The sequence below is a fragment of the Aulonocara sp. 'chitande type north' Nkhata Bay genome, linkage group LG16 (genome assembly GCF_057382095.1).
Source record: "Aulonocara sp. 'chitande type north' Nkhata Bay isolate Kocher_YH1m ecotype deep benthic linkage group LG16, A_spYH_male_GT1.1, whole genome shotgun sequence".
Taxonomy (NCBI): Eukaryota; Metazoa; Chordata; class Actinopteri; order Cichliformes; family Cichlidae; genus Aulonocara; species Aulonocara sp. 'chitande type north' Nkhata Bay.
The window spans coordinates 10,714,787-10,733,746 of record NC_141359.1 but is presented as its reverse complement, the minus strand read 5'-3'; the positions used below and the strand labels follow the sequence as shown (position 1 = coordinate 10,733,746).

Genomic DNA, 18,960 nt, shown 5'->3' with positions numbered 1-18,960 from the left:
ATAAAAATGCATACTAGCATTGGACACATTTTGTCCCAAATCATTTATATACATGATGAACAACAGAGGTCCTAAAATTGAACCCTGTGGCACCTCAGTATGAATATTCAAAAGTTCTGAGCACAGATTTTCACATTTAATGCATTGAGTCCTGTCACTCAAATAGTTAGTGAACCAGGAGACGACATGTCTAGACAGCCCCAAAGAAAGAAGCCTGTGCTTTAAAATGGCGTGATCCACAGTGTCGAAAGCTTTTGACAGGTCGATAAAGAGAGAAGCACAGTGCTGTTTTTTATCAAGAGCAACAAGTATGTCATTTATCACTTTTGTGGCAGCCGTAACAGCACTATGCTGTTTTCTGAACCCAGATTGCAGTTTTGAGAGAACTTCATTAGAGTACAAGAACTCTTTTAATTGCTCACTGACGAGAGACTCGAGGACTTTTGCCAAGACACACAAGTTTGATATTGGCCTGTAATTAGTCAGAATGGCTGGGTCGCCTCCTTTTAATATTGGCGTAACAAAAGCAGACTTCCAAACAAGTGGAATTTCTTTATTTTGGATTGAAAGATTAAAAACGATCGTAAGAGGTTGTGCAATGTAATCAGCTGCTATTTTCAGAAAATAGGGCTCTATTAAGTCTGGCCCTGGGGGTTTCCTGTGATCTAAGGCTTTAAGAGCTTTATGCACTTCCTGGACAGAAAAAGGAGAAAAATCAAAAAGCTCCCCAAAATATGTTTGGGGTTCTGTGCAGGGAATCATGGGGGCTGCTCCAACAGAGTTAAATAAAAAACCAGTAGCTACGAAGTGCTTGTTAAAGCTATTTAAGACCTCAGTTCTGTCATAAACAGAGATGGGCAGTAACGGTAATTAGATTACCGTTACTTTGCCGTAGGCACGCTGCGTTACTGCGTTACTAAAACCGTGATTTTTTTGCGAGAATGTCTCATGACAGTGATGTAATGCTGGGCTTACACTGTGCGATTTTTGGCCCATTTTGAGCCGATTTTTGAGTCGTGCGACCGTTTTGGCGATCGGCCCAATTTTGGCCTTCGTCGTGCATCGTGTAGTATACGTGGGGTAACGAGACGCGATTAACACCTCACGACGAGCTCCCGATCATCAATCGCTCACGACGGTCGCGAGGATTTCAAACAGGTTTGAAATCCTCGCGACCGTCGTGAGGGTGTCACCGCAGTTTGTCACCGCAGTTTGTCACACTGCGCACGCGCAAACACAAATGTCAGTGAAAAAGACGGCGCAGCACGGCAGTGCAGCGTGTGATCTGGACACAAGCGATGGAGGTACAACTTGTAGAACTTTGGAAAGCTCATCCGAGCCTTTTCGATGTGGCCTCACAAAATTATCACGACACAACAACCTTGAAAATAGATGGATCTACACTGCTGCTCAATGTTTTTCATTAGCAATTTAGCAAAGTTGATGGTGGTGGTGTGTCTGTGTGAGTGAAAGACAGAGAGGGAGAGCGAGCGACAGAATTTCTGTTATAACCTTCATTTTATGGACGCACAGTGTGAGCACTCAGGTCGCATCAGAGCATCGGGCCGTATAGTGTGAGACCCTGCATCGTGACCTATGAACTTCTAACTCCTGCGAGTCAATCGTACAGTTTGAGCAGGAGCTGAATCGCGCGACTGAAAAAAATCGCACAGTGTCTGCCCAGCATAAGCAAGTGCCACGTTCGTGACAACAGCTGTGTGCAGATCAACAGTGGATCATATATCGAGCGTGGGAGAGAGTATGAAAGCGTGGAAGTACTGACCTTACTTTGAGTTTGATTCCATAAAAAGTGACAAAAACATTAGCGTCCATTAGCATTGTGCGTGGGAAGAAAACTTCTTTCTACTGCGAAAAAAAAACCCCTAAACGTCCAAGCAAGCACCGAGTACGCTACGACGTAATGGGAAACTCACAGGGAAACTCGCGGATTCTTTAACTGACTGCTGCGGCACACCTGCACCAGGGTAAACCTCCGCCTACCCCGCTCCTGCTTTACAGGTGAAAATAGAGCAAAAGGACCGCTAGTCTTTGACTTTATTTATTTTCTGTTGTGTTTTACTTGCATCTATTTGAAAGAGTGAGTGTAAACACACAAAAAAAATTATTTTATGTGCTGGAATGTGCAGAAAATAGGTTTAAATATTAAACAAATTTCTTCCAGTCAGAGAATGTTGCATATAATAAAATTTTTGCTTGATGCATAAAGTTAAAAGATTAAAACTAATAAAACAAGTTTTAAAAAGGGACTTTTCCATTTGATTACATTTTGTGTGATGGATTATGCAGAAAAAGTAGAATTGGGCTGAAAGATCTATCGCTTTATCACCTATTCAGGTTGTAAATCGTGTTTTTAAAAAGTAACTAAGTAATTAATTACTTTTGAAAATAAGTAATCAGTAAAGTAACTGGATTACTTTTTGGGGGAAGTAATCAGTAATTAGTTACTGATTACTTTTTTCAAGTAACTTGACCAACACTGGTCATAAACTGGGACAGAATCTTTTAAAATGAATTTTGGAAGAGCCTGTGATATTTTATTTATAGATAAGGACTTAATTACTTTCCAAAATTTCTGAGGGTTATTGAGGTTTTCTGTAGTAACAGATAAATAATATTCTGACTTAGCCTTCTTGATAAGTGTCGTGCATTTGTTTCTTAATTTCCTGAAATCTAACCAGTCAGTCAGGGAATCGTTTTTCCTACCTTTTGCCCATGCCACATTGCGCTGATGGATGGACTCTGATAATTCCGATGAAAACCAAGGGTTCTCCCGTCCCTTGACCCTAAATTTTCTGGCAGGTGCATGCTTATTTAAAATCTTCATAAAAATTTCTTTAAAATAAGCCCAAGCCAGATGGATGTCTGGTATCAGACTCAAATTTTCTCAATTTACCATGGACAAATCATAATGAAACGCTTGCTCATTAAATATTTTAAAATTTCTTTTACAGATGATACACGGTTTACATTTAGGGATTTTAGTGTTCCTACAGGTAGCAACTACACAATGATCGCTTAAATCATTACAGAACACGCCTAGAGACAGGAACTTATGAGGGACATTTGTTAGAATTAGGTCAATCAAAGTAAATTTGTCAGGACTCTTTATATTTGGCCTTGTAGGTAGGTTGACCAACTGGCTAAGATTAACAGAGTCACAGAAGGATTTAAATTCATCAGAAGCTATATTCAGCCAGTCCCAGTTCAAGTCTCCGGCCAATAGAAGTTCGTTATAATTTAATTTGGACAGAAGATACTTTAGAGATAATAAAGTTTCCTTTACAGCAGATGGAGGCCTATAGCACCCAACAACTGTTATAGAGAGAGACTTTACTATTTTAATATTCAAAGCCAAGAATTCCATTTGTTTAGGAATAGATTCAGATAAAACAATGGATACTTCATATCTTGATTTAACATAAATTGCTACGCCTCCACCTTTCCTAGGCCTATCTGTACAATAAAGATTGTATCCCGTTATGTTGATGTCATCATCTGTAATAGATTTGGACAACCAAGTTTCGGAGATAATCACAATATCCGCGTTTGTCGATTTCGCCCAAATTCTGACCAAGTCCATCTTGTGTAATAAACTGCGTACGTTTAGATGAACACATTTTAACCCTGGCTGAGATTTAAAATCGGCAGGGGTCTGGACACTTTTCAACTCAGGTCCAGGATTTGGTTGCACATCTCCGGATATAAGTAAAAGTAAAACAATCATCATTAACCTTCGTTTCATATTACATTTAAAAGCATTTTCGTACTTTGCAGATGTTAACGACAAATACTGCTTTTTCTTAAGTGAACATGAAAGATTATACAGAACAAGGGAACCTTGTAATTTGGGTAATACTTCATATCGATTTAAGCTAACAACCAGAGCCAAATGAATCGTTGGTGACTCCAGGTGCACTGCTACAGTTGACCTAGTGCCACTAAAATAAGTTTCACCCATACTCAGCTCATATTTTGCAGTTCTCACCCAAGGAGCACCGCAATGTCCCAAGTCCCAAACCACGAATACACACAATAAAGCTTCGATAAGTGTCCTTGTCTTCATAATGATAGCCCAGGGTCCAAAATGGGGGTGAATACAAAAGGCTCCAACCTATTAGCTCCGAATCCGAGCGGAGGTGGACTAAGCAATCCGGGGATCAGATGGAGGTGCGTTGTAGCAGGCTCCAGCCCGGCCTGTTAGCTGCGTGTCCGGACGATGTAGCAGTCTCCGGCCTGTTAACTCTGCGTCCAGGCAGTATAGCAGGCTCCGTCCTGTTAGCTCCGAGTCCGGGCGGTGTAGCAGACTCTGGCTTCGTTAGCTTCGAAATACGGACAATGTAGCCGGCTCCGGCCTGCCAGCTCCGAGTCCGGGGAATGCAGCGGGCTCCGGCCTGATTAGCTCCGAGTCTGGGGGACGCAACAGGCCCCGGCCTGCTAGCTCCAAGTCCGAGCGGGGGAGGACAAGGAGGACAGGGCAGGGCCCAGCCTGCCCTCCCGGGAATCTAGTAGACGCAGTAGGCACCGGCAGGCTCCGGCCCGTCAATCCAAAGTCCAGGTGGAGGCGGACATGGTAGACTCAGGTTTGCCTACCCAGAGTCAGTATTTAGACCAGCCCGCTTTGTCCAAAGCCCTATTTCAGTCCAGAGGGAGACGCTACGCCGAGAGTTTACGTGTCGCCATCTTGGGTTTTTCTACTCTGGATTTATGTTTTTTGTCTGATTTTTGATTTTATCTTAATATAGTATGTTAAAATAAAAAATAAAGTCAATTCAAACATGTGAGGTTGTAAAGAATGATACCAAACAAGGCAAGGTAAATAGTTTTTTCAAGGCGAAATGTAGAGGTAAAACCAAAAGTAGTCAATAATGGCCAATTATACCTCAGTTACTAACTCCATCCATCCATTCGCTTATGCTTATCCTTTTCAGGGTCGCGGGGGGCGCTGGAGCCTATCCCAGCTGTCATAGGGCGAGAGGCGGGGTACACCCTGGAGAGGTCGCCAGTCTGTCGCACGGCTAACACACAGAGACAGACAACCATTCGCACTCACATTCACTCCCGCATTCACACCTATGGGCAATTTGGATTAATCAATTACCCTAACCCCACAAACTGCTGTGGTTAGCACTGTGGCCTCACAGCAAGATGGTTCTGAGTTCAATTCCACCATCAGGCGGGGTCTTTCTGTGTGGAGTTTGCATGTTCTCCCCGTGTCTGCGTGGGTTCCCTCCGGGTACTCCGGCTTTCTCCCACAGTCCCAAGACATGCAGTTACTAACTCAATTACTTTATTCAAGAAGTAACTAGTTACTATAACTAGTTGTTTTTTCAAAGTAACTTGCCCAACACTACCCCTAGTTCACTTCAGGTATTAGTGACACCCTAATGCTCCGAATGTCTTGAAGGCTCTAATTAATAATGTATTAAGAGACTTAAAAATTTATATTTTTTTTATCAATATTTTGCTTACCTGCATGACATATTTTTTTCAAGTTCCCTGAATAGCATGTCATCCATGTCTGCAGTATCCTGCAATAGCTTCTGGAGAACAGGTTGGGTTTAAAGGCTGAAAAATGTGAATTACATTCTTCCTCTGTCACTTTCTCGGACTGGCAAAGACGGCAAGTGAAGACTGATCCAGTGAATGTGCGGGTTATGACCCAGTGGCCTACTCCCAGCCTAGTCGACAACTGTTGCAGTACATCCTTGGCTTCCTTAGTTTCTACTATAGGTTCATTTACAACTATAGCCAGGTAACTGCACCCTTTACACCACTCACTTCCAGTAGAGTCCCCTTTGTCTGGTCCGCAGAAGCACCAGTAGCCTTTAGCAAGCCTAAGGAGCACCTGACACTAAACTACAATTTGAATTTAATTTATTTAAATTCAGTTTCTGATGACACAAAGTTCTGCCCATAGTTAGTATCTTGCCCAAGGATATTTGACATGCAGACTGGAGAAGCCAGAGCAGAGATAAGCCTGAGATAAGCTCAGGTTTATCTCTGTTTGAGGCTTCTGTAATATCACCCATCAATTTTGATTGGCGATGAGGCCTTGCTCAAGGGCACTGAACAGAATACACCCCGGTCAGATAAAGAAATTCCTGTAAAGTCCTTGTCTTGCAAGCTTGCTCCTACATCAGATCTTATGAAATCAACTCTGTGATTAGCGCTTCAGCACTTAAGTTACCTGCCACTCTTTGCATCCATCCTAAATTCCATTTCTCAAGTTAAACCAGTTCAATCTAGTCCATTGTGTAAGATTTCATATCTCAGCTAAAAAAAAATTGTGTTGAAGTTGTGCAGTGCTAAGCAAAAGAGAATGAAAAGGGTGAGATGAACCTCCAGTGTTCAGCTCCCTGAGGCTTAATTTGTCTGATAAAAACCTTCCACAGACTGTAACTGCTCACTGTTTGCATGATGGTGCATTTTTCAATATTTTCCATTTATTCACCTTGCGCAATTTGTTTAATGAAACATTTTGTAGTTTTTTAAAACATTAATGGATGAAGAATTAAATGTTACCTATATAAGTTTTGATAGACATGTGGAAATTAATACAGATATTTTTATTTTTTATTATGTTCACATTATATATTCTAATAACTTGCAGTAACTCTATTATTATATACCTCATTTTGATCCACAAAAATCTCCACAAACCTATGTACACTTTTATTGCAGCATTGCTACTGAACGTTGTTATTTACGCCACAACTATTTACCCAAAACTCCTGATTGACTTTTTATCTAAAAAACAAATCATATCATATTCAGCATGTCTCTTTCAGTTTTCCATAATTTATTCTCTGGGTTCTTCAGAGTTTGTTCTCTTGGCAGCCATTGCCTATGACAGATATATGGCTATATGCAAACCTCTACAATATCCAACCATCATGAGAAAAAGCACTGTGAGTATTTTCCTGGTCATAGCTTGGCTTGTACCTGTATTTGTCACGGTTCGGCATGGCAAACCGTGGGGGGTGTGGGGAAGGAGGACCCAGGCGCGGTGCTCTATGTACAAGCAGTGCGTTTATTTACAGTGGTGGAACAAAACAACAATAAATCCCCGTGCTTTCCCTGACTCCAGTGTCGTGTCTCTCCGTGAATAGTTCGTGCCTCAGTGCTCTCCGCTCCCGTGTCTCAGCACTCCTCGTGCTGGCTGCCGTCTGGCGCTCCACACTTCTCCTGGGGACACAATAGACGCAGCTGTCAGGACACATACAGTGGGGCAAAAAGGTATTTAGTCAGCCACCGATTGTGCAAGTTCCCCCACTTAAAATGATGACAGAGGTCAGTAATTTGCACCAGAGGTACACTTCAACTGTGAGAGACAGAATGTGAAAAAAAAATCCATGAATCCACATGGTAGGATTTGTAAAGAATTTATTCGTAAATCAGGGTGGAAAATAAGTATTTGGTCAATAACAAAAATACAACTCAATACTTTGTAACATAACCTTTGTTGGCAATAACAGAGGTCAAACGTTTACTATAGGTCTTTACCAGGTTTGCACACACAGTAGCTGGTATTTTGGCCCATTCCTCCATGCAGATCTTCTCGAGAGCAGTGATGTTATGGGGCTGTCGCCGAGCAACACGGACTTTCAACTCCCGCCACAGATTTTCTATGGGGTTGAGGTCTGGAGACTGGCTAGGCCACTCCAGGACCTTCAAATGATTCTTACGGAGCCACTCCTTTGTTGCCCGGGCGGTGTGTTTTGGATCATTGTCATGTTGGAAGACCCAGCCTCGTTTCATCTTCAAAGTTCTCACTGATGGAAGGAGGTTTTGGCTCAAAATCTCACGATACATGGCCCCATTCATTCTGTCCTTAACAAGGATCAGTCGTCCTGTCCCCTTGGCAGAAAAACAGCCCCATAACATGATGTTTCCACCCCCATGCTTCACAGTAGGTATGGTGTTCTTGGGATGCAACTCAGTATTCTTCTTCCTCCAAACACGACGAGTTGAGTTTATACCAAAAAGTTCTACTTTGGTTTCATCTGACCACATGACATTCTCCCAATCCTCTGCTGTATCATCCATGTGCTCTCTGGCAAACTTCAGACGGGCCTGGACATGCACTGGCTTCAGCAGCGGAACACGTCTGGCACTGCGGGATTTGATTCCCTGCCGTTGTAGTGTGTTACTGATGGTGACCTTTGTTACTTTGGTCCGAGCTCTCTGCAGGTCATTCACCAGGTCCCCCCGTGTGGTTCTGGGATCTTTGCTCACCGTTCTCATGATCATTTTGACCCCACGGGATGAGATCTTGCGTGGAGCCCCAGATCGAGGGAGATTATCAGTGGTCTTGTATGTCTTCCATTTTCTGATGATTGCTCCCACAGTTGATTTTTTCACACCAAGCTGCTTGCCTATTGTAGATTCACTCTTCCCAGTCTGGTGCAGGTCTACAATACTTTTCCTGGTGTCCTTCGAAAGCTCTTTGGTCTTGGCCATGGCAGAGTTTGGAGTCTGACTGTTTGAGGCTGTGGACAGGTGTCTTTTATACAGATGATGAGTTCAAACAGGTGCCATTCATACAGGTAACGAGTGGGGGACAGAAAAGCTTCTTACAGAAGACGTTACAGGTCTGTGAGGGCCAGAGATTTTCCATGTTTGAGGTGACCAAATACTTATTTTCCACCCTGATTTACGAATAAATTCTTTACAAATCCTACCATGTGAATTCATGGATTTTTTTTTCACATTCTGTCACTCACAGTTGAAGTGTACCTCTGGTGCAAATTACTGACCTCTGTCATCATTTTAAGTGGGGGAACTTGCACAATCGGTGGCTGACTAAATACTTTTTTGCCCCACTGTATAACCGCGGGCATACACACACTAACCTAGCTCAACAGGATGACTAACATGAAGTCTCACGGAATGATCCCGCGTCGGTGGGAGCTCCAAGACTCTCCTAAGTAGCTCCCCCGACGAGGCCTGATCAGCAGCAGGTGTGTGGCTTCAGGTGTGGCCAGACCGTCAGCAGGGCCACACCCACCAGGCCTGAAGGCGCCCGCCGAAACACATATACACACACGCAAACAGGGAGAAAGACAGCAACACCAAATATACATACAATAATAATAATATAATACATAACTGCTCAGGGATCCTGGGTCGCTCAGACCCAGGACCCTGACAGTATTGCAGTCCAAGCAATAGGAATGGCTAAAAGTAAACTGTGTTCCTTTCATTTAAAATCAATATTTTGTAACAATGCAATTTACACTCTTCAGTGTGTAAGATCAAGGTTAGTTACTGTATTTGGTATAATTTGTTATTTTGATTTTGTGATACTTCCTCTTCTTTTTATAGTTTTCACATACACAAAAATCTTTATGGTCTCTTAAAACAGTCGTAAAGTAATCAAGAAAAAAGCTGCAGAGACCTGTTTACCCCACATACTGGTTTTAGTGAGCTTTTCCTGTTTAGGTGTCTATGATGTAACCATATCTCGAGTGGAATCAGATTTCCCTAAAACTGCACGCTTTATAGTGTCATTACAGCTAGCTTTGTATCAACCTTTATTTAATCCATTAATATACGGGCTTAAAATGAAGGAAATTTCTAAACATCTAAAAAGGTTGTTTTGTCCAACAAAAATTATTTGATGCGTCAATAAATTCCTCATTTCAGAAAATGTACTTATTAAATATTATAAACTCATGAAATTGATTTGGTCCACATATTTTACACCTTTTTTTGAATAAATTAATCAGTGAATTTAAAATGTTTTTACTGTTTATGATTGCTCAGGGTGCATGTCTATTGTAACATAAATGTTATAGTTTAAATGTTATAGTTACAGTTAAAATACTGGTTTTTAGACTGCTGCACAGCACAAGAACTCAAGAGTAAAACATTTACAAATTCCAGCAAAATGAATTAAACTAATGCTGACATATACTATGTTCAGAGAGTTTTCTTCATCCGTTAATTTTATACAGTGTTAATTTTTACTTTTCTTTAAATAAATTTGCAAAATGTATAACATTTACAGCTGTACTTCTGTGAAAACAAAATTAAATCTTTCCTCTCTGAGCTTTTATTTTTAGAAATTGTATACTGAGTAGGGACAAATGTTGTGTGGTCTATGACACAATTTACAAATAACAAAATAAACAGTTTTATTGTTAAACATACATAGCTTTGTGAAGAAATCAAACAAATCAAACAAGCCTGCCTGAGGCCTGTTTGAAACTAGAACCTTGATGCTGTGACAGTGATAACATTACACCAGTAGTACACTAGTAATGCAGGGGAGTGTAAAAGAAGAGGGCGACCTGATTGCATTTCATAAAAATATTCCTTTTTTTCTCAAATATGTGTACGAGAGGTGATGAAGACTAAATCGATGAATATGTAACTGTTCTTGAGGTCTGTTAGATCAGACCTTATTGTATGAATTCTTATCTGAATATCTTACAAACTAGAGAGATTACATTGGAATTACTGTTTTATGAAGCAATATGGTCTGAACTGTGAGAAAGTCTAAAGGTGGAGAAAAAGAAAACTCCCCTTTGTTCTGAAAAGGGAGTATCACAAAATGGTAACAATACAAGAATACACTGTTAGACAAAATGCGCAAAATCCCTACCCTCACCTATGGCCACGAGCTGTGGGTAGTGACCGAAAGAACGAGATCGCGGATACAAGCGGCAGAAACGAGCTTCCTCCGAAGGGTGGCTGGCCTCTCCCTTAGAGATAGGGTGAGAAGTTCGGCCATCCAGGAGGGGCTCAGAGTAGAGCCGCTGCTGCTCCACATCGAAAGGAGCCAGCTGAGGTGGTTCGGGCATCTGACAAGGATGCCCCCTGGGCACCTCCTGGGTGAGGTGTTCCAGGCATGTCCCACCGGGAGGAGGCCCCGGGGCAGACCCAGGACACGCTGGAGAGATTATATCTCTCGGCTGGCCTGGGAACGCCTTGGTGTTCCCCCGGATAAGCTGGAGGAGGTGGCTGGGGAGAGGGAGGTCTGGGCCTCTTTGCTTAGGCTGCTGCCCCCGCGACCCGGCCTCGGATAAAGCGGATGAAGATGGATGGATGGATGTTAGACAAAATAAAATAAACTGCTATCAAGCTGGCCACACTTAAGCAGTCAGTGGGTTACTGTTATTTCTATCTTTCCTTCTTTCTTTTCCCTTTAATCTTTCTTTCCTTTTACTTCTTTGTTTCCTCTGGGCCCAAGGCTTAGTGACTGATGTGTGTTTATAGCTCTTTAGAGAAATGAGGAGTGGTGTGTGTGCAATAGGTTTCCTTTCTTCTCTACTTTTGTCCTATTCCTTGTCTCCCATGCATAAAATTGCTGTTCACATTCACACACATGCACACACGATCATAGACAGTAGGCACATTTTATCTAATCAGTTTCCTGTAGATAAATCAAAGAGCGCCTTCTACATTTATAAAAGAGAGAGAGAGAGAGAAGGTCTGTGCTACTTTTTGACTGAAGGTTCCTCTGATATATATGTTTTATTTCTGTGATGTCTTTCTGTCTCCCTGCAGACAAGTATAAAGGAGGGTGTTAAAAGTCCGCTTGTTCACTGTAGCTGTTTTATACTACGTTACCCATGATGCACCTCGGTATCCGTACTTCCGGTTGGGAACGTGTTCAGCGCAGTTCTGCACAGATGAGAGGTGTGTCGGAGGAGTAACGTATTTACTTGCATTCCTGTGTGAGTTAATACTGTGTGCGTACTTACCATGTGAGTATTGTAAGATGAGAGTGATGCTTGTTTGACTTTATCTGTGTATTTTGCTACGTAAGAAGCTAGTCCCGTTGCTATCGCTAAGATGCGTTTTTTTGGCCTACTGCAGGCAGCCTTGTGTTCAGCCCATATTTCATTCCATATACGACTTACTGTCAAGCATTGTAGTTGTAGGTGGATGTAACTATTTACTATGTTTATTCTCTGAAGCGTTGTAATCTGCAGAGGTCTGGTTTGCCAATGTATATACGAGCCAGAAATTCACGGGGGCAGCAACCCAAGCAGAGATCCCTCTCCCCAGCCACCTCCTTCAGCTTGTCCGGGGGAACACCAAGGTGTTCCCACGCCAGAAAGAGATATAATCTCTCCAGTGTGTCCTGGGTCTGCCCCGCAGCCTCCTCTCGGTGAGACATGCCCGGAAATCCTTACCCAGGAGGCATCCTTGTCAGATGCCCGAACCACCTCAACTGTCCCCTTTAGATGTGGAGAAGCACCTTGTCTACTCTGAGCCCCTCCTGAATAGCCCAACTTCTCACCCTATCTCTAAGGGAGAGGCAAGCCACCCTTTGGAGGAATCCCATTTCCGCCGCTTGTGTCTGCGATCTCATTCTTTTGGTCACTACCCACAGCTCGTGACCATAAGTGAGGTAGGGACGTAGATCGACCGGTAAATTGAGAGCTTTGCTTTTACACTTAGCTCTCGCTTCATCACAGGGGCCGCATCACTGCGGCAGCTGCACCGTCTGTCTGTCGATCTCCCGTCCCCTTCTCCCGTCACTCGTGAACAAGACCCGTTGCTATCGTTACACTCGCTACACTCCTCCACTTGGGGCAGGAACTCGTCCCTGACCCGGAGTGGGCACTCCACCCTTTCCCGGCTGAGGACCATGGCCTCTGATTTGGAGGTGCTGATTCTCATTCCCACGGCTTCACACTCGGCTACAAACCGTTCCAAGGGGAGCTGGAGGCCATCACCCGATGAAGCCAACAGAACCACATCATCAGCAAAAAGCATAAATGCGATCCTGGGACCACCCAAGTGAAAGCCTTCCGCCACTTGGCTATGCCTAGAAATTCTGTCGATAAAAATTATGAACAGAATCGGTGACAAAGGGCAGCACTGGCGGAGCCCATCACCTACCAGGATCGAGTCCGACTTATTGCTGGCTATGCGGCCCAAGCTCTTGCAACGGTTGTTTAATGGACTGAATGGCCGCCCGTAGCAATGAGCCAGATACCCCATGCTCCCGGAGCACCCCCCACCCCACTGGACCCTTGAGGGACACGGTTGAATGCTTTCTCCAAGACCACAAGACACATGTACTGTAGACTGATTGAGCAAACACCCATACACCCCACAAGTATCCTTGAGAGGATAAAGAGCTGATCCAGTGTTCCACAACCAGACGAAAACCGCATTGTTCCTCCTGTATCCGAGGTTCAACTAATGGATGGCCTCTCCTCTCCAGTACCCTGGCATAGACTTTCCCAGGGAGGCTGAAGAGTGTGATTCCCCTGTAGTTGGAACACACCCTCCATTCCTCTTTCTTAAAGATGGGGACCACCACCCCGGTCTGCCAGTCCAGGGGTACTGGCCCTGATCTCCACGCATCATTGTAGAGACATGTCAACCAAGACAGCCCTACAACATCCAGAGCCTTCAGGAACTCGGGGCGGACCTCGTCCACCCCAGGGGCTCTATCACCAAGGAGTTGTTGAACTGCCTCAGTGACCTCGCCCCCAGAGATTGGCGGGTCATCCCCTTCATCCCCAGACTCTGCCTCCGCCACAGAAGACGTGCCAGTGGGATTGAGGAGGTCATTGAAGTATTCTTTTCACCGCCCGACAATTTTCTCAGTCGAAGTCAGCAGCACTTCACCCGCACTATACACAGTGCAGGTAGAACACAGCTTTCCCCTCCTGAGCCGCCTGACGGTTTGCCAGAATCTCTTCGAGGCAGTTCAAAAGTTTTTTTCCATGGCCTCTCCGAACTCCTCAAACACCCAAGTTTTTGCTTCAGCCACCACCCGCGCCACATTCCGCATTGGCCTGTCGGTACCTATCAGCTGCCTCCGGAGTCCCACAGGCTAAACAAGCCCAGTAGGACTCCTTCAGCTTGTTGGCTCCCCTCACCTCTGGTGTCCACCATTTGGTTCAGGGATTACCACCACAAAAGGCACCAACTAGCTTGCGGCCGCAGCTCACTGCAGCGACTTCGGCAATGGAGGTGCTGAACATGGTCCATTGGGACTCAATGTTCCCAGTCTCCCTCGGAATGCTGTTGAAGCTCTGCCGGAGGTGTGATTTGAAGAATTTCCGGACCGGGGCCTCTGCTAGGCATTCCCAGCACACCCTCACTGTACTTTTAGGCGCCTCCCACGCCACCTGATCCAACTCACCACCAGGTGGTGATCAGTTGACAGCTCAGTCCCTATCTTTACCCGAGTGTCTAAAACAAATGGCCTCAGGGTTTACAAAATCGATCATCGACCCGTGGCCTAGAGTGTCCTGGTGCCACGTGCACTTATGGACACTCTTGTGTTTGAACATGGTGTTTGTTATGGCCAAACTGTGGTTTGCACAGAAGTCCAATAACAAAACACCACTTGGGTTCAGATCCGGGAGGCCGTTCCTCCCATTCACGCCCCTCCAGGTCTTGCTGTCATTGCCCACGTGAGCACTGAAGTCTCCCAGTAGGACAACAGAGTCCCCAGGATGAGCACCCTCCTGTACCCCACCCAGGGACTCCAAGAAGGCTGGGTACTCTGAATTGCCACTCGGCACATCAGCGCAGACAACGGTCAGAACCCGTTCCCTGACCCGAAGGCGAAGGGAACAAACCCTCTCGTCCACTGGGAGAAACCCCAACATACCAGCATCAAGCTGAGGGGATACCAAGATACCCACCCCAGTCTGCCACCTCTCACCGGGGGCAACTCCAGACTGAGACAGAGTCCAGCCCCTCTCCAGGAGGCTGTTCCAGAGCCCAAGCCATGCTTTGACATGAGCCCGACTATATCTAGCTGGTACCTCTCAACCTCACCCACTAACTCAGGCTCCTTCCTCACCAGAGAGGTGACATTCCATGTCCCAATTGCCAGTCTTGGTAGCCGGGGATCGGTCCACCAGGTCCTCCGCTACTGGCCACCGCCCGACTCACATTGAACCCGACCCCTACGGTGCCTCCTGCGGATGGTGGGCCTGCAGGAAGATGGGCCCATGTCCCTTTTTTAGTCCACGGTGCCCGACTAAGGCCCGGCCACCAGATGCTCGCCCTCGGGCACCCTCACCAGGCCTGGCTCCAGGGTGGGGCCCCGGTAACCCTTTCCTGGGCAGGGTGAACTGTTCCCTTGATGGTCTTGTTATAGGGGTTTTCTAAATTGCTCTATGTCTGGTCCCTCATCCAGGACCAATTTGCCATGGGATACCGTACCAGGGGACAAAAGCCTCCAGACAACATAGCCCCTGGGATCTCTGGGACACACAAACACCTCCACCACGACAAGGTGGTGATTTTTTCACTAGTTTTGATTTTGCCTACAGGCAGTATCACTACTGGTAGCATTAGACAATACCTGGAAACTAGTTGCACATGTAGTTCAATACCTCCAGCAGGACTGGTATCTGCTCCATTGTACTAGAAGGAACAGGATTATGGAATTATTTTTCTATTATAAGTCACACACTAGAAAAAACTTAATCCAAGCAAATAATTTAATTTTACAGGAGCAATTAAATTCCTTGTGAGTAAATGCTGTAAATTCAATAACCTGTGTGTGTAGAATTTAGCAGAGATAAGAGCTTTTGTTAATAGTGTGAACATATCAATCCGGGACCATCCAGTCTGGTAGTGCGTACTGTCCAGTTCGCAGACCATATTTCTCTGCTATTAGTTCTTCTTAACTGGCTCCCAGTCAAATCCAGAATTTAATTTAAAATAATTTCCTTCACATACAAACTCTGAGCACTTCCCTTTCAGACTGCAGGCTTACATGTGGTTCCTGGAGTCTTTAAAAGTAGAATAGGAGGCCAAGTCTTCAGTTCTATGGCCCATCTTGTATGGATCCAGCTTCCAGTTTGGATTTGTGAAAGACACACTCTGTACATTTAATATTAGAATAATATCATGCATAAGAAGCTTTAAAATAGACCTCATGGGTTAACAGCTGAGTTACACTGGAGACATTGTAACTGTATCATAAGTACTGCTTTAACCTCAATAACTTCAGGGTGACACTGGATACATTGCAGCTGTGGGGTTGTCACAGGAAATCATGTTTCACTAAATAAATTAATCTTCTCTGTAGTCTTGTTCTTTTTTTGTCCTGTTTGTCTCCTCAATATTCAACATTGTAGTTATATCATGTTTTATAACTTGTCAGTAAAATGACCAAAGTGAGATTTTTCAGCACATCTCTATGCACTGCACATAAATTGGTTTGTTTTAGCCCTATTTATGGTGTTCCTAAAAACTAAATTCAGACAGTGCAGTTAAATATTTTAACAGGTTTTTTTTAAGACTTGGAGCCAGCTGAATTTAGCTGTTGAACACTGGGGCTACCCTTCCGTGAATTGGCTACAGACGTTATCTTGGTGGAGGGGTTTGTGTGTCCCAGGGATCCCAGGGGCTATGTTGTTGGGGGGCTTTTGGCCCCTGGTAGGGTCTCCCATGGCAAATCGGTCCTGGATGAGGGACCAGACAACTAGCAATTCAAAGGACCCCTATGAGTAGAAAATTAAGGCAACAGTTCATCCTGCCCGGGACAGAGTTACCGGGGCCCTGCTCTGGAGCCATGTCTGGCCCATGCCTGAGGGCAAGCATCTCGTGGCTGGGCCTTAGTCCATGGGGACCGGCCGGGCACAGCCCAAAAAAGGGACATGGGCCCATCCTTCTGTAGGCCCACCACTGGCAGGAGGCACTGTAGGGGTTGTGTGCAATGTCTGCCTGATGGCAGCCAGGAGCAGAGGGCCTTGCGGACCGATTCCCGGCTACCTAGACTAGCAATTGGGACATGGACTGTCACCTCTCTGGTGGGGAAAGAGCCTGACTTAGTGCATGAGTTTGAGAGGTACTGGCTAGATATAGTGTGGGTCACCTCAACGCATGGCTTGTGCTCTGGAACCAGTCCCCTGAAGAGGACCTGCACTGTAAAAAAGAAAAAGTTGAGAAAACGTAAAATTTCAAGGCAACATGATGCAAGAGATTTTTGAGTTTTCTCAACTTTTGCAACTGTTGTTGACTTAACTAAGATTTCCAAGTTCTGCCAACTTGGTTCTTCTTGTTCACCTAATTAGGATAATCCTGGAAGTCTAACAAAGAAATTCTGGTTTCAATGCCATGTTTTTCTGCCTTCACCAAACAAGGATATTCTTGTTGAGTAATCATACAATTCTTACTCCGTGAGTTGAAAATGTACCTATATAAACAAAGGAAAATGTATGCTGTGATTATACTTGAGAGAACACTCAATAAATAGATATAGAATAAAACAAAGCACAATTCAATGTTATCTAAAAGCTTATTTATTTTGTTCAACAGTGCTTTCAGTACATTTCAGAATGTCATGGGCAGTAGGGTGAATTTCTGTTAAAAAAAAAAAAAAAGAAAGAAAAAGAAATAAACAAAAATGTGTTGCCAGTTTATTTTGGGTGCTTTGAGCACCCCAGCAGAGACGTTAAAATTCCAGAGTCCAGAACCAAAAAAGAAAAATGTCCAGCAACTTAATAATTCACGCACACACCCTGACCATCTTGTAAAAGCTGAACATAACTATTGCACCTTAAATAGGGTAATTCCACAAACGATTGCCTATGAACCCAGACATTAACATGTTACATGGGCTTACTATGATGAACTATGGAAGTTAAAAGTTATTACAAATGTTACCATCAATGAAGAGGAAACTAACAGGTAAAACACCAGTTCTATGCTTCATGTGAAGTGGAAAACACTATAACAAATCTTTTAAAATACTACAAGACAAATTTTCACCATATACTCTCAACAATACAGATTCATCTGACTTAAATTTACATTTCGAATAATGATTTATCCACTTCACCATCATATTGTCCGACCAGGTCAAAATAAGATGGCCTCAATTGCTTTAAAGGTGTAACTCATCTGCTTTGGATAATCAATGTTGAGGGCATACAGAAGGCCAAAGAGGTATGCCAAAGCAGTAGAGCGATCTGGAATGTTATGCAGCACGATGTCTCCTTCCAACACAACTGCATGTTCTCGCACAGACGTATCGGCATCGTCATCTTGTAGGATGGTGAGGATGGCAACTGATGCACTGTTCAACACTGGTTCCAAAATGTCAGTGTCCTGAAGAAAAGTAAAATATGAATTATTGAAAGCTAAGAAAAACTAAAGACAAAACAAATTTCTAAAGATTGTGTGCTATCATGTACATGTGTTTTGTTTGAAGCCAACATCTTTTTCAGTTTCTGTTAAGAGAAAAGTATACTCACTTCTAAAAATGTCAGATAAAGAAGCACTTCACTCACCTGTTCGTCAAGTTTATCCAGGAGGTCTTCCATCTCCTCACAAAGAGCTCCCTTCTTAGACCAGTACAGATTCAGCAGGCCAGGCACAAATTTGTCAAGGGATGCATTGAAGGTCCCCAGGAGGTCTTTGCTTGTGATCCGATGAAATTTTTCAGATATTTAAACAAGACATTCACCAAAATATTGTCATTTATTCAGCACAGAAAATCCCTGGGTAGCGGTCTTGGACAGTCTGCACCATGTTATATGCCTGACTGCGTTATCAACAGCAAAACCTACTTCAAAAATCTCTCATGAATACGTATTTTGCACAGGAATAGAAATACCCTCCACAAAACCCAGTATCAATATGCAAATACATATTATGTTCTAAGTTGCACCAAAATCTGTGACCAATCAGATTCTGTGACCTGCCTTAGTATTCTTTCCCTAACCATCTCAGTCTATAGAAGTCCTATTTCTAGCACTAAAACAAACAAAAAAAAACAAAAAAAAACCACGCCAAGTCAAAATTATGAGATTGCCTTTCTGTTTCACAATTTCGATTTAGCATGGGGAATCTTTTCTTGAAAGAAATTTCCTTACACATTTTCGGTGTAAAGAAAGGTTCAGGGTAAGGATTTCAATGTAACACTGGCAAGGGTCTTGACTGGAATAGTAGCACAATATTACCCCAGCAAATACTGTACTACTTCAATATAATCAATCTAGT

General features: G+C 43.8%; 1 pseudogene; it reads left to right on the top strand.

Annotated features, from left to right (window-relative positions):
- Window positions 1-6,520: 6,520 nt before the first annotated feature.
- Window positions 6,521-9,641, top strand: LOC147311029 (olfactory receptor 11A1-like; annotated as a pseudogene).
- The last annotated feature ends 9,319 nt before the right edge of the window (window positions 9,642-18,960 follow it).